Source organism: Rattus norvegicus, chromosome 8 (assembly GCF_036323735.1).
Source record: "Rattus norvegicus strain BN/NHsdMcwi chromosome 8, GRCr8, whole genome shotgun sequence".
Taxonomy (NCBI): domain Eukaryota; kingdom Metazoa; phylum Chordata; class Mammalia; order Rodentia; family Muridae; genus Rattus; species Rattus norvegicus.
In genome coordinates, this window is record NC_086026.1 from 68499076 (window position 1) to 68516313 (window position 17238).

Below are 17238 nucleotides of genomic sequence, written 5' to 3' on the forward strand. Positions count from 1 at the left end.
GGTCAAAAAACGGGCCTCAACAGGTACAGAAAGATAGAAATAATCCCATGCATGCTATCGGACCACCACGGCCTAAAACTGGTCTTCAATAACAATAAGGGAAGAATGCCCACATATACGTGGAAATTGAACAATGCTCTACTCAATGATAATCTGGTCAAGGAAGAAATAAAGAAAGAAATTAAAGACTTTTTAGAATATAATGAAAATGAAGGTACAACATACCCAAACTTATGGGACACAATGAAAGCTGTGCTGAAGAGGAAAATTCATAGCGCTGAGTGCCTGCAGAAAGAAACAGGAAACAGCATATGTCAGCAGCTTGACAGCACACCTAAAAGCTCTAGAACAAAAAGAAGCAAATACACCCAGGAGGAGTAGAAGGCAGGAAATAATCAAACTCAGAGCTGAAATTAACCAAGTAGAAACAAAAAGGACCATAGAAAGAATCAACAGAACCAAAAGTTGGTTCTTTGAGAAAATCAACAAGATAGATAAACCCTTAGCCAGACTAACGAGAGGACACAGAGAGTGTATCCAAATTAACAAAATCAGAAATGAAAAGTGAGACATAACTACAGATTCAGAGGAAATTCAAAAAATCATCAGATCTTACTATAAAAGCCTATATTCAACAAAACTTGAAAATCTGCAGGAAATGGACAATTTCCTAGACAGATACCAGGTACCGAAGTTAAATCAGGAACAGATAAACCAGTTAAACAACCTCATAACTCCTAAGGAAATAGAAGCAGTCATTAAAGGTCTCCCAACCAAAAAGAGCCCAGGTCCAGGTGGGTTTAGTGCAGAATTCTATCAGACCTTCATAGAAGACCTCATACCAATATTATCCAAACTATTCCATAAAATTGAAACAGATGGAGCACTACCGAATTCCTTCTATGAAGCCACAATTACTCTTATACCTAAACCACACAAAGACCCAACAAAGAAAGAGAACTTCAGACCAATTTCCCTTATGAATATCGACGCAAAAATACTCAATAAAATTCTGGCAAACCGAATTCAAGAGCACATCAAAACAATCATCCACCATGACCAAGTAGGCTTCATCCCAGGCATGCAGGGGTGGTTTAATATATGGAAAACCATCAACGTGATCCATTATATAAACAAACTGAAAGAACAAAACCACATGATCATTTCATTAGATGCTGAGAAAGCATTTGACAAAATTCAACACCCCTTCATGATAAAAGTCCTGGAAAGAATAGAAATTCAAGGCCCATACCTAAACATAGTAAAAGCCATATACAGCAAATCAGTTGCTAATATTAAACTAAATGGAGAGAAAATTGAAGCAATCCCACTAAAATCAGGGACTAGACAAGGCTGCCCACTCTCTCCCTACTTATTCAATATAGTTCTTGAAGTTCTAGCCAGAGCAATCAGACAACAAAAGGAGGTCAAGGGGATACAGATCGGAAAAGAAGAAGTCAAAATATCACTATTTGCAGATGATATGATAGTATATTTAAGTGATCCCAAAAGTTCCACCAGAGAACTACTAAAGCTGATAAACAACTTCAGCAAAGTGGCTGGGTATAAAATTAACTCAAATAAATCAGTAGCCTTCCTCTACACAAAAGAGAAACAAGCCGAGAAAGAAATTAGGGAAACGACACCCTTCATAATAGACCCAAATAATATAAAGTACCTCGGTGTGACTTTAACCAAGCAAGTAAAAGATCTGTACAATAACAACTTCAAGACACTGAAGAAAGAAATTGAAGAAGACCTTAGAAGATGGAAAGATCTCCCATGCTCATGGATTGGCAGGATCAATATAGTAAAAATGGCCATTTTACCAAAAGCGATATACAGATTCAATGCAATCCCCATCAAAATACCAATCCAATTCTTCAAAGAGTTAGACAGAACAATTTGCAAATTCATCTGGAATAACAAAAAACCCAGGATAGCTAAAACTATCCTCAACAATAAAAGGACTGCAGGGGGAATCACTATCCCTGAACTCAAGCAGTATTACAGAGCAATAGTGATAAAAACTGCATGGTATTGGTACAGAGACAGACAGATAGACCAATGGAATAGAATTGAAGACCCAGAAATAAACCCACACACCTATGGTCACTTGATTTTTGACAAAGGAGCCAAAACCATCAAATGGAAAAAAGATAGCATTTTCAGCAAATGGTGCTGGTTCAACTGGAGGTCAATATGTAGAAGAATGCAGACCGATCCATGCTTATCACCCTGTACAAAGCTTAAGTCCAAGTGGATCAAGGACCTCCACATCAAACCAGATACACTCAAACTAATAGAAGAAAAACTAGGGCAGCATCTCGAACACATGGGCACTGGAAAAAATTTCCTGAACAAAACACCAATGGCTTATGCTCTAAGATCAAGAATCAACAAATGGGATCTCATAAAACTGCAAAGCTTCTGTAAGGAAAAGGACACTGTGGTTAGGACAAAACGGCAACCAACAGATTGGGAAAAGATCTTTACCAATCCTACAACAGATAGAGGCCTTATATCCAAAATATACAAAGAACTCAAGAAGTTAGACCGCAGGGAAACAAATAACCCTATTAAAAAATGGGGTTCAGAGCTAAACAAACAATTCACAGCTGAGGAATGCCGAATGGCTGAGAAACACCTAAAGAAATGTTCAACATCTTTAGTCATAAGGGAAATGCAAATCAAAACAACCCTGAGATTTCACCTCACACCAGTCAGAATGGCTAAGATCAAAAACTCAGGTGACAGTAGATGCTGGCGACAATGCGGAGAAAGAGGAACACTCCTCCATTGTTGGTGGGATTGCAGACTGGTACAACCATTCTGGAAATCAGTCTGGAGGTTCCTCAGAAAATTGGACATTGAACTGCCTGAGGATCCAGCTATACCTCTTTTGGGTATATACCCAAAAGATGCCCCAACATATAAAAAAGACACGTGCTCCACTATGTTCATCGCAGCCTTATTTATAATAGCCAGAAGCTGGAAAGAACCCAGATGCCCTTCAACAGAGGAATGGATACAGAAAACGTGGTACATCTACACAATGGAATATTACTCAGCTATCAAAAACAACGGCTTTATGAAATTTGTAGGCAAATGGTTGGAACTGGAAAATATCATTCTGAGTGAGCTAACCCAATCACAGAAAGACATACATGGTATGCACTCATTGATAAGTGGCTATTAGCCCAAATGCTTGAATTACCCTAGATGCCTAGAACAAATGAAACTCAAGACGGATGATCAAAATATGAATGTTTCACGCCTTCTTTAAAAGGGGAACAAGAATACCCTTGGCAGGGAATAGAGAGGCAAAGATTAAAACAGAGACAGAAGGAACACCCATTCAGAGCCTGCCCCACATGTGGCCCATACATATACAGCCACCCAATTAGACAAGATGGATGAAGCAAAGAAGTGCAGACCGACAGGAGCCGGATGTAGATCGCTCCTGAGAGACACAGCCAGAATACAGCAAATACAGAGGCAAATGCCAGCAGCAAACCACTGAACTGAGAATAGGACCCCCGTTGAAGGAATCAGAGAAAGAACTGGAAGAGCTTGAAGGGGCTCGAGACCCCATATGTACAACAATGCCAAGCAACCAGAGCTTCCAGGGACTAAGCCACTACCTAAAGACTATACATGGACTGACCCTGGACTCTGACCTCATAGGTAGCAATGAATATCCTAGTAAGAGCACCAGTGGAAGGGGAAGCCCTGGGTCCTGCTAAGACTGAACCCCCAGTGAACTAGACTGTTGGGGGGAGGGTGGCAATGGGGGGAGGGTTGGGAGGGGAATACCCATAAGGAAGGGGAGGGGGGAGGGGGGAGGGGGATTTTTGCCTGGAAACCAGGAAAGGGAATAACACTCGAAATGTATATAAGAAATACTCAAGTTAATAAAAAAAAAAAAAGAATAAGGAATATTTCTGGTGATCAACAACATACTTTCATATTGATCAAAAGACAATGTCTAAACATGTAGGCATATAGTAACAGAATTCAAAGTCCATGAGGCAAAATTTCGTCTCAATAATTGGTAGAATAAGAACAAAGATAACCGGGGTTGGGGATTTAGCTCAGTGGTAGAGCACTTGCCTAGCAAGCTCAAGGCCCTGGGTTCGGTCCCCAGCTAAAAAAAAAAAAAAAAAAAAAAAAAAAAAAAAAAAAAAAAAAAAAAAAGAACAAAGATAACCTACATAAATCTATACAGAAATAGAAACCAGCTTGACTCCATTGGGATTTCTAGAAGATTCCATGCTACATCATTGACATGCACATTGTTCTCTCGTGGACAAGGAACATTTGCCACAAAAGACCATGCTCTGTCATAAAACTAGGCTCAATAACTTTACTGTTATTGCTTTCCTTTGTCCAAGCCTTGAATTCTTGAACCTCCTGCTTTTTATAAAATATATGTTTTATCATTTTATTTTGAGACACTCACAAGTGGGTGTGCCTGCAGGGGCCAGAGGAAGGCATCAGGTCTCCCAGAGCTGGAGGTGCAGGCGATTGTACGCTGCCTGAAGTAGGTGTTAGGTGCCTGGAGTTGGGTCCTGTTGAGAACCAGGAAGAACTCTTAACCACTAAGCCATGTCTCCAGCCCCCTCTTGTCATTTTGAAGCCGTGTCTTATCATGTATCCTAAGCTGGCCTCAAATTCATGATCTTCCTGCCTCAGCCCCTAAGTACTGGGATTATAAATGTGCACCACCATGCTCAGCTAAAAAGGGATAAGCTGCTTCAGGCATGCAGGGTTACTAATAATTGAAGCTTAGCCCTTGTATGTTATAGACGTTTTCTACTACTCAGCCTCATCAATAACTATGAAAGTAATTATCCATACAAAGTATGCTTATAGGCCACAGTCAAATTAAATTCAAATCAATAACAAATTTATCTGAAGAAAAAAACCCTCCACACACTCGTAACTAACACATTTCTAAATAGCTCACAATCCAAAGAAGCAGCCAAAAGGAATTAGAAAGTATTTTGATCTTCTTAAACATTATATATTCATTAACTTATCATGTTATAGCCCATAAATATACACAATTAATAAACTTAACAAAATATTAGTATAGACTCCTCCAAAAGAAATTATTTTAAATTGCATTAAAATAAAAAATAAAGCATTTGAAAAAAATGCAAGATAAAATTAAAGGAATATTCCTCTGTTTAAAAAAAAAGGAACTCGAGAGAGGCAGACACGCCTGGGAAACCAGAAGAGACTGCACTCTGCACACATCTCTGACACCAGAGGAAAACACCAAACTCCATCTGGAACCCTGGTGCACTGAAGCTCCCGGAAAGGGCAGCACAGATCTTCCTGGTTGCTGCCGCCACGGAGGGCTCATAGGCAGCACCCCACGAGCAAACTTGAGCCTTGGGACCACAGGTAAGGCCAACTTTTCTGCTGCAAGAGACCTGCCTGGTGAACTCAGGACACACAGAGGCAAAATTCCTCTAGGACCGGGCACTTCCGGTGTTTACCGGGAGTCCCAAACCCGCGGATCCCAGCCCGCAGTAGCTCTCTGCTCCCAAACCCCGTGGGAGAGAGACCTCACCGCCTGGTCAGGTGGGCACTCCTGAGGCTGCAGAGTGGAAGAGACCACCAACAGTGCCCACCCCTGCCCACATCCCTGGCCTAAGAGGAAACTGTATAAGGCCTCTGGGTTCCCGTAGAGGAGGGCCCAAGAGCAGCAGGACTGCTGCATCTGAGACACCGCCAGAACCTGAAGGGATCTACCGGATAAACAGTTCTCTGCACCCAAATCCCATGGGAGGGAGAGCTAAACCTTCAGAGAGGCAGACACGCCTGGGAAACCAGAAGAGACTGCACTCTGCACACATCTCTGACACCAGAGGAAAACACCAAACGCCATCTGGAACCCTAGTGCACAGAAGCTCCCGGAAAGGGCGGCACAGATCTTCCTGGTTGCTGCCGCCGCGGAGAGCTCGTAAGCAACACCCCACGAGCAAACTTGAGCCTTGGGACCACAGGTAAGACCAACTTTTCTGCTGCAAGTGACCTGCCTGGTGAACTCAAGACACAGGCCCACAGGAACAGCTGAAGATCTGTAGATAGGAAAAACTACACGCCTGAAAGCAGAACACTCTGTCCCCATAACTGGCTGAAAGGAAACAGGAAAACAGGTCTACAGTACTCCTGACACACAGGCTTATAGGACAGTCTAGCCACTGTCAGAAATAGCAGAACAAAGTAACACTAGAGATAATCTGATGGCGAGGGGCAAGCGCAGGAACCCAAGCAACAGAAACCAAGACTACATGGCATCATCGGAGCCCAATTCTTCCACCAAACCAAACACTGAATATTCAAACACACCAGAAAAGCAAGACCTAGATTTAAAATCATATTTGATCATGATGCTGGAGGACTTCAAGAAAGACATGAAGAACTCCCTTAGAGAAACACAGGAAAACATTGATAAACAAGTAGAAGCCTACAGAGAGGAATCGCAAAAATCCCTGAAAGAACTCCAGGAAAACACAATCAAACAGTTGAAGGAATTAAAAATGGAAATAGAAGCAATCAAGAAAGAATACATGGAAACAACCCTGGATATAGAAAACCAAAAGAAGAGACAAGGAGCTGTAGATACGAGCTTCACCAACAGAATACAAGAGATGGAAGAGAGAATCTCAGGAGCAGAAGATTCCATAGAAATCATTGACTCAACTGTCAAAGATAATGTAAAGCAGAAAAAGCTACTGGTCCAAAACATACAGGAAATCCAGGACTCATTGAGAAGATCAAACCTAAGGATAATAGGTATAGAAGAGAGTGAAGACTCCCAGCTCAAAGGACCAGTAAATATCTTCAACAAAATCATAAAAGAAAACTTCCCTAACCTAAAAAAAGAGATACCCATAGGCATACAAGAAGCCTACAGAACTCCAAATAGATTGGACCAGAAAAGAAACACCTCCCGTCACATAATAGTCAAAACACCAAACGCACAAAATAAAGAAAGAATATTAAAAGCAGTAAGGGAAAAAGGTCAAGTAACATATAAAGGCAGACCTATCAGAATCACACCAGACTTTTCGCCAGAAACTATGAAAGCCAGAAGATCCTGGACAGATGTCATACAGACCTTAAGAGAACACAAATGCCAGCCCAGGTTACTGTATCCTGCAAAACTCTCAATTAACATAGATGGAGAAACCAAGATATTCCATGACAAAACAAAATTTACACAATATCTTTCTACAAGTCCAGCACTACAAAGGATAATAAATGGTAAAGCCCAACATAAGGAGGCAAGCTATACCCTAGAAGAAGCAAGAAACTAATCATCTTGGCAACAAAACAAAGAGAAGAAAAGCACACAAACATAACCTCATATCCAAATATGAATATAACAGGAAGCAATAATCACTATTCTTAATATCTCTCAACATCAATGGCCTCAACTCCCCAATACAGAGACATAGATTAACAAACTGGATATGTAACGAGGACCCTGCATTCTGCTGCCTACAGGAAACACACCTCAGAGACAAAGACAGACACTGCTCAGAGTGAAAGGCTGGAAAACAACTTTCCAAGCAAATGGTCAAAAGAAGCAAGCTGGAGTAGCCATTCTAATATCAAATAAAATCAATTTTCAACTAAAAGTCATCAAAAAAGATAAGGAAGGACACTTCATATTCATCGAAGGAAAAATCCACCAAGATGAACTCTCAATCCTAAATATCTATGCCCCAAATACAAGGGCACCTACATACGTACAAGAAACTTTACTAAAGCTCAAAACACACATTCCACCTCACACAATAATAGTAGGAGATTTCAACACCCCACTCTCATCAATGGACAGATCATGGAAACAGAAATTAAACAGAGACGTAGACAGACTAAGAGAAGTCATGAGCCAAATGGACTTAACAGATATTTATAGAACATTCTATCCTAAAGCAAAAGGATATAGCTTCTTCTCAGCTCCTCATGGTACTTTCTCCAAAATTGACCATATAATTGGTCAAAAAACGGGCCTCAACAGGTACAGAAAGATAGAAATAATCCCATGCATGCTATCGGACCACCACGGCCTAAAACTGGTCTTCAATAACAATAAGGGAAGAATGCCAACATATACGTGGAAATTGAACAATGATAACCTGGTCAAGGAAGAAATAAAGAAAGAAATTAAAGACTTTTTAGAATATAATGAAAATGAAGGTACAACATACCCAAACTTATGGGACACAATGAAAGCTGTGCTAAGAGGAAAACTCATAGCTCTGAGTGCCTGCAGAAAGAAACAGGAAACAGCATATGTCAGCAGCTTGACAGCACACCTAAAGGCTCTAGACAAAAAGAAGCAAATACACCCAGGAGGAGTAGAAGGCAGGAAATAATCAAACTCAGAGCTGAAATTAACCAAGTAGAAACAAAAAGGACCATAGAAAGAATCAACAGAACCAAAAGTTGGTTCGTTGAGAAAATCAACAAGATAGATAAACCCTTAGCCAGACTAACGAGAGGACACAGAGAGTGTGTCCAAATTAACAAAATTAGAAATAAAAAGGGAGACATAACTACAGATTCAGAGGAAATTCAAAAAATCATCAGATCTTACTATAAAAGCCTATATTCAACAAAACTTGAAAATCTGCCGGAAATGGACAATTTCCTAGACAGATACCAGGTACCGAAGTTAAATCAGGAACAGATAAACCAGTTAAACAACCTCATAACTCCTAAGGAAATAGAAGCAGTCATTAAAGGTCTCCCAACCAAAAAGAGCACAGGTCCAGACGGGTTTAGTGCAGAATTCTATCAAACCTTCATAGAAGACCTCATACCAATATTATCCAAACTATTCCACAAAATTGAAACAGATGGAGCACTACCGAATTCCTTCTATGAAGCCACAATTAGTCTTATACCTAAACCACACAAAGACCCAACAAAGAAAGAGAACTTCAGACCAATTTCCCTTATGAATATCGACGCAAAAATACTCAATAAAATTCTGGCAAACAGAATCCAAGAGCACATCAAAACAATCATCCACCATGATCAAGTAGGCTTCATCCCAGGCATGCAGGGATGGTTTAATATACGGAAAACCATCAACATGATCCATTATATAAACAAACTGAAAGAACAAAACCACAAGATCATTTCATTAGATGCTGAGAAAACATTTGACAAAATTCAACACCCCTTCATGATAAAAGTCCTGGAAAGGATAGGAATTCAAGGCCCATACCTAAACATAGTAAAAGCCATATACAGCAAACCAGTTGCTAACATTAAACTAAATGGAGAGAAACTTGAAGCAATCCCACTAAAATCAGGGACTAGACAAGCTGTCCACTTTCTCCCTGCTGATTCAGTATAGTTCTTGAAGCTCTAGCCAGAACAATCAGACAACAAAAGGAGGTCAAGGGGATACAGATCGGAAAAGAAGAAGTCAAAATATCACTATTGGGGCTGGGGATTTAGCTCAGTGGTAGAGCGCTTGCCTAGGAAGCGCGAGGCCCTGGGTTCGGTCCCCAGCTCTGAAAAAAAAAAAAAAAGAACCAAAAAAGAAAAATATATCACTATTTGCAGATGATATGATAGTATATTTAAGTGATCCCAAAAGTTCCACCAGAGAACTACTAAAGCTGATAAACAACTTCAGCAAAGTGGCTGGGTATAAAATTAACTCAAATAAATCAGTAGCCTTCCTCTACACAAAAGAGAAACAAGCCGAGAAAGAAATTAGGGAAACGACACCCTTCATAATAGACCCAAATAACATAAAGTACCTCGGTGTGACTTTAACCAAGCAAGTAAAAGATCTGTACAATAACAACTTCAAGACACTGAAGAAAGAAATTGAAGAAGACCTCAGAAGATGGAAAGATCTCCCATGCTCATGGATTGGCAGGATTAATATAGTAAAAATGGCCATTTTACCAAAAGCGATATACAGATTCAATGCAATCCCCATCAAAATACCAATCCAATTCTTCAAAGAGTTAGACAGAACAATTTGCAAATTCATCTGGAATAACAATATCCCAGGATAGCTAAAACTATCCTCAACAATAAAAGGACTGCAGGGGGAATCACTATCCCTGAACTCAAGCAGTATTACAGAGCAATAGTGATAAAAACTGCATGGTATTGGTACAGAGACAGACAGATAGACCAATGGAATAGAATTGAAGACCCAGAAATAAACCCACACACCTATGGTCACTTGATTTTTGACAAAGGAGCCAAAACCATCAAATGGAAAAAAGATAGCATTTTCAGCAAATGGTGCTGGTTCAACTGGAGGTCAACATGTAGAAGAATGCAGATCGATCCATGCTTATCACCCTGTACAAAGCTTAAATCCAAGTGGATCAAGAACCTCCACATCAAACCAGATACACTCAAACTAATAGAAGAAAAACTAGGGCAGCATCTCGAACACATGGGCACTGGAAAAAATTTCCTGAACAAAACACCAATGGCTTATGCTCTAAGATCAAGAATCAACAAATGGGATCTCATAAAACTGCAAAGCTTCTGTAAGGAAAAGGACACTGTGGTTAGGACAAAACGGCAACCAACAGATTGGGAAAAGATCTTTACCAATCCTACAACAGATAGAGGCCTTATATCCAAAATATACAAAGAACTCAAGAAGTTAGACCGCAGGGAGACAAATAACCCTATTAAAAAATGGGGTTCAGAGCTAAACAAACAATTCACAGCTGAGGAATGCCGAATGGCTGAGAAACACCTAAAGAAATGTTCAACATCTTTAGTCATAAGGGAAATGCAAATCAAAACAACCCTGAGATTTCACCTCACACCAGTCAGAATGGCTAAGATCAAAAACTCAGGTGACAGCAAATGCTGGCAAGGATGTGGAGAAAGAGGAACACTCCTCCATTGTTGGTGGGATTGCAGACTGGTACAACCATTCTGGAAATCAGTCTGGAGGTTCCTCAGAAAATTGGACATTGCCTGAGGATCCAGCTATACCTCTCTTGGGTATATACCCAAAAGATGCCCCAACATATAAAAAAGACACGTGCTCCACTATGTTCATCGCAGCCTTATTTATAATAGCCAGAAGCTGGAAAGAACCCAGATGCCCTTCAACAGAGGAATGGATACAGAAAATGTGGTACATCTACACAATGGAATATTACTCAGCTATCAAAAACAATGACTTTATGAAATTCGTAGGCAAATGGATGGAACTAGAAAATATCATCCTGAGTGAGGTAACCCAATCACAGAGAAACACACATGGTATGTACTCATTGATAAGTGGCTATTAGCCCAAATGCTTGAATTACCCTAGATGCCTAGAACAAATGAAACTCAAGACGGATGATCAAAATGTGAATGCTTCACTCCTTCTTTAAAAGGGGAACAAGAATACCCTTGGCAGGGAATAGAGAGGCAAAGATTAAAACAGAGACAGAAGGAACACCCATTCAGAGCCTGCCCCACATGTGGCCCATACATATACAGCCACCCAATTAGACAAGATGGATGAAGCAAAGAAGTGCAGGCCGACAGGAGCCAGATGTAGATCGCTCCTGAGAGACACAGCCAGAATACAGCAAACACATAGGTGAATGCCAGCAGCAAACCACTGAACTGAGAATAGGACCCCCATTGAAGGAATCAGAGAAAGAACTGGAAGAGCTTGAAGGGGCTCGAGACCCCATACGTACAACAATGCCAAGCAACCAGAGCTTCCAGGGACTAAGCCACTACCTAAAGACTATACATGGACTGACCCTGGACTCTGACCTCATAGGTAGCAATGAATATCCTAGTAAGAGCACCAGTGGAAGGGGAAGCCCTGGGTCCTGCTAAGACTGAACCCCCAGTGAACTAGATTGTTGGGGGGAGGGTGGCAATGGGGGGAGGATGGGGAGGGGAACACCGATAAGAAAGGGGAGGGGGGAGGGGGATGTTTGCCCAGAAACCGGGAAAGGGAATAACACTCGAAATGTATATAAGAAATACTCAAGTTAATAAAAAAAAAAAAAAAGGAACTCGGTGATATTAGACTCCACTTTAAGAAACTGAAGAGAGTGAATTTTGCCTAAAGGAAACAGAAATCAATAAAACCAGGAGTTGAAAAAAATAACAGAGAAAAGTCAGTGAAATAAACACTCCAATACTGGGGACTTGAGAGATGGCTCAGCAGTTTAGAGCACTTACTGTTCTTCCAGAGGACCCAGGGTCCATGTCAGGTGGTTCACAACCACCTGTAACTCTAGTTCCAGGGAACCTGACACCCTCTTCTGGGCTCTGTGGACACCAGGTCACACACATGTGCACATAAACTCACACAGGCACACACACATAAAAATAAATATTTTTAAACTACAGTGTTTATTGAAAAGATCAATAACATTGATAAATCAGAGAGAAATATAGATGATGCAGATGCCAACATCAGGACATAGAAGATGTCGCACTACAGAGCCTATAGAGGAACATTAATGTACCTTGTGGTGTTGGTGGTTCTGTGGTTCAAAGCCAGAGCATCATACTCTCGAGGAGAGTGCCATAAACCACTCCAGCCTAGTAGTTCTACACATGTGTTTAAAAAATTAAGTTTGCAATTGAAAATATCCCTTTGGGCATGAAATAAATCGTTGACGTAGGTGGCTTTATTTTTGAAAGTATCAAACCTCTGACTATATTAAAGAGAACAGAATTTTTCCCAGTTCAGTGAGAAAAGCATGACAATAGACACTGAAGTCATACAGACATTGGAAGAAAGGAGAACGACTTCTCTAGACAGTGTCAGTGAAGATCAAAGCTTTGGGAAATTGAGTTTAGCAATGCACTACAGGGCTCACTGTGATTTGGAGGACAACATCCCTTTAACACTCATCTGAAGAAATGAAGAGGTAGGGTTGGTGTGAGTGATGAGATCCTGAGCTTATGCCCTTCTGTGAACAAGAAAGTGGATCCCCCTGCAGATAAAGAATCTGAAGCCGCCATGATCTTGGACTTCCCAGTCTCCAGAACTGTAAGACATAAACTTCTGTTGTTTGTATGGCACCCAGTGTGTGGTATGCATCGTAAGGACTTATTCCAGTTACATAATATTAACTGAGCATCAAACATCATTAAATAAATTATGCTCGTTTCCGTTTTTCATGTTTTTATTCTTTGACCATTTCATACATACATATAATGAATTCCCATTGTTCTCACCCTCCATTACCCTTGCTCACCCCACCCCCCAACCCCACTGAAACCCTTCTTCCCAGGAAGCTCCCCCCTGGTACTTTAATACTGTCTTCTTTGTCTGTTCATCCCACACATTTCACTAAAGCAGGGGTGGAAGATTATTTACCGGAATTTGGGCAACCTACCACTGTTACAGCACTGAAGAAAATAAGACCTGCCTTCCCATCCCTCCTTCCCCCACTCCAGGAACCATTAACAGCTAATAGTGCCTCAGAGAAGGGTGGAGCCTCATGAACCCATCCCCAATCCATGAGGAAATGTTGACAGACCTCATCCTGTACAGGTAAACCACACTGCAATAGGTGCACAAGTGCAATGTCGATGTCACCCTGCTGGAGTCACATCTCTTCTTCGAATATCTCATCCTGTGATTTGTTTGCTTGGTTCGGGTTTGGGTTTTGTTGTTGTTGTTTGTTTGTTTGTTTGTTGTTTTTCATTTATTTACTTTATATCCCAATCCCAGCTTCCCCTCCCTCCTCTCCTCCCAGTCCTTCCTTCTCACCTCTCCCTCTTCTCTCCCCTCTTCTCCCTCCCTTTCTCCTCAGAGAAGGGGAGGCCACCCATGAGTACCAACCCACCTTGGTGCACCAAGGTTGCAGTAAGACTAGGCTCATCTTCTTTGATTGAACCTGGACAAGGCAGCCCAGTGAGGAGAAAGGGACTCAGTCAGGCAACAGAGTCAGAGACAGCTCCTGTCCTGATACTGTTAGGGGCACCACATGAAGACCAGGCTGCCCATGTGTAACATATGTGTAGAGGGCCTAGATTCATCCCGTGTGAATCCCTGGTTGGTGGTTCAGTCTCAGTGAGCCCCTCTGGTCCCAGGTTAGTTGTGGGTTTTCTGGTGGTGTCCTTGACCTCTCTGGTTCCTTCAGTCCTTCCTCCCCCCTTCCATAAGATTCCTCGAGCTCTGCCTGATATTGGCTGTGTGTCTCTGCATCTGTTTCCATCAGCTGCTGGGTGAAGCCTCTCAGAGGACAGTTATGCTAGGCTCCTGTCTGCAAGTACAGTAGAATATCATTGATAGTGTCAGGGTGGACTCTCGCTCATGTCATGGTTCTCACGTTGGCCCAGTCACCTTTTGTCCAATCCCTCAATTTCTGCTCCGTCTTTACCCCTGCACATCTTGTAGGCAGGACAAATTGTGGGTCAAAGTTTTATGGCTGGTTTGGTGTCCCTGTCCCTCCATTGGAAGTCTTGCCTGGTTACAGCAGGTAGTCATTTCAGGCTCCACATCCCCTATTGTTAGGAGTCTCAGCTAGGGTCACCATCATAGATTCCTAAGAGTTTCCATTGTCCTAAGTTTCTAGTTCATCCCAGAGATGCCAACAGAAGTCTATTATCCAAAATATATAAAGAACTCAAGAAATTAGACATCAGTACACCAAATAGACCAATTTTTTTTTTTGGTTCTTTTTTTCGGAGCTGGGGACCGAACCCAGGGCCTTGCGCTTCCTAGGTAAGTGCTCTACCACTGAGCTAAATCCCCAGCCCCTAGACCAATTTTTAAAATGGGATACAGAGCTAAACAGAGAATTCTGAATAGGGGACCCTCTAATGGCTGGGAATCATTTAAAGAACTTCAACATCCTTAGTCATCAGGGAAATGCAAATCAAAACAACTGTGAGATTCTGTCTTACACCCATCAGAATGGCTAGGATCAAAAACTTAAGTGACGGCACATGCTGGCGAAGACGTGGAGAAAGGGGAACACTCCTCCATTGCTTGTGGGACTACAAATTTGTACAACCACTCTGGAAATCAGTTTGGTAGTTTCTCAGAAAACGGAATAGTTTACCTCAAGACCTAGCTGTACCACTCCTGGGCATACACCCGAAAGATGCTCTACCATAGCACCAGGACACATGCTCCACTATGTTCATAGCAGCTTTGTTCATAATAATCAGAAACTGGAAACAAACCTAGATGTCCCTCAACCAAAGAATGGACAAAGAAAACCTGGTTCATTTACACAACGAATATCATGACTCAGCTATTAAAAAACAGCATCATAAAATTTGCATACAAATGGGTGGAACTAGAAAATACCATCCCGAGTGAAGTAACCCAGACTCAGAAAGACAAATATCACATGTACTTGTTCATAAGAGTATATTAACCATAAAATACAGGCTAACCACACTACAATCCACAGACCCAGAGAAACTGCATAGCATCCTCTGGTGTGTCCCCTGAACCTTGGAGGGTGGTACAGATGTGGTGTGGAAGCCTGAGCACTCCACCATCCGTTCCTCTCAGTGACTGACAGGCTGTGAGTCTCTGCATCAGTACTGCCTGCTGTAAAAAGAAGCTTCTCTGGTGAACGCCGAGAGCAGTGTTACCCTTTGGGTATAAACAGGACTGCCTAGATGGCAGTTTGGCACCATGTCCATTTATCAAAACAATAGGAGTAGGTTCCCTGCTAGGCCCTGTGACTTCCCAAACTGCAGCTCTTGCCCAAGTTCACCAAAAGAGTTCATTCCCAAAGAAGTAGAAAAACCATTTGTCAAAATCCAGCTTCTATTTCTAATAAAAAAAAAACTTTCCAGAAAACTAGCAATAGAAGATTCTCAACGCTATAAATGACATCAGCAAAACCTACAGATAACATCATCCTTACTGATGGAAAATAGAATTGATTACTTCTAAAAGCAGAAGGGAAAAACCCCATGTTGTCCTTTCTCACGCTTCTCTCATCGCGCCAGAGATACAAAAAGATATTAAAAACAAATAAATGACTCACAGATTGAAAGGGAAGAGATGAAACTGTCTTTGCTGATGACTTACCATGTTTTTAGAAAGTCATATGTGATCTACAAAAGCTACTACAAGAAGCAAATTAGTGGAGTGACAAAATGTAACCATTTCTTCACGTTAGCAACAAAATCTGAAGTTTAAATGTAAAAAACTCTTCCCAATAGCATTACCAGACCCAAGGGACAGCTGGCGAGTGACCTGTTGGGTTTGGGGAGTCTGTTTTGTTTTGTTTTGAAAGTCCAGGGGCTGGAGAGATGGCTCCGCAGTTGAGAGCATTGGCTGCTCTTTTCGAAGAATACAGGTGTGATTCCCAGCACTCACATGGCAGCTCATAGCCATCTGTAACTCTAGTACCAGGAGATCCAACACCATCTTCGGGCCTCCTTGGCCACCAGGCACACACATATTTTACACACACATATGTAGCCAAAATGCTCATACACATAAAAAAGTTATTTTGCCTTCTGAGTGCTGGGATTAAAGGCATGTGCCACCATACCCAGAATCACATAAACAATTTTAAATGTGTAGGGATTGTACATTGAAAATTACAAAATGTCCATAAAAGCAGTTAAACATTGCCTAAGTAGATGTTTATACCGTGCTCATGGTTTCAGTAATTTAACATTGTAAGGAATATCCTTTCTCCCCAACGGGGCCAAGCGCAAATCTAAAAAGGACTTTTTATAGAGTTGGTGTATTTCAAAAGTTTCTATGGACCTAGAATAAAGAAAATAGAATAACTAAAACAATTTTGAAAAGGAAAAAGAAAATTGGAGGATACACCTATCAACTTGAGTCTTCTAAAACTACAAAAGAGCTGGAAAGATGGCTGAGAGAATCACACTACCAGCACAAGAGTGAGGACCAGAGTTCAGATCCTCAGCGCCATGTAAAAGCCAAGTTGACACGGTGGTCAGAAGGAGTCAGACACTGGAGGAGGGAGGGCATCCCTGCAGGAAGCTGCCTAGCTCACTGGAACAAAGAGCTCTAATGTGATGGCTAACGTTAACCTGTAAGCCCCACTTGCCCAAAGACAGGTAACTTTCTGGAATGCTTGGGGCTGTTGCTTACGTGAGCTAACAAACCACGTGTTTTCACTTCGGTTGTCAAGGTTGTTTGCCCTAACGCACAGGTTGCACTTTGATCACACATGGTCAGGACATATAGGCAGGAAATATGCCAAGATGTGTGCTTGCCCTGAGTTGGACTAGGAAGCA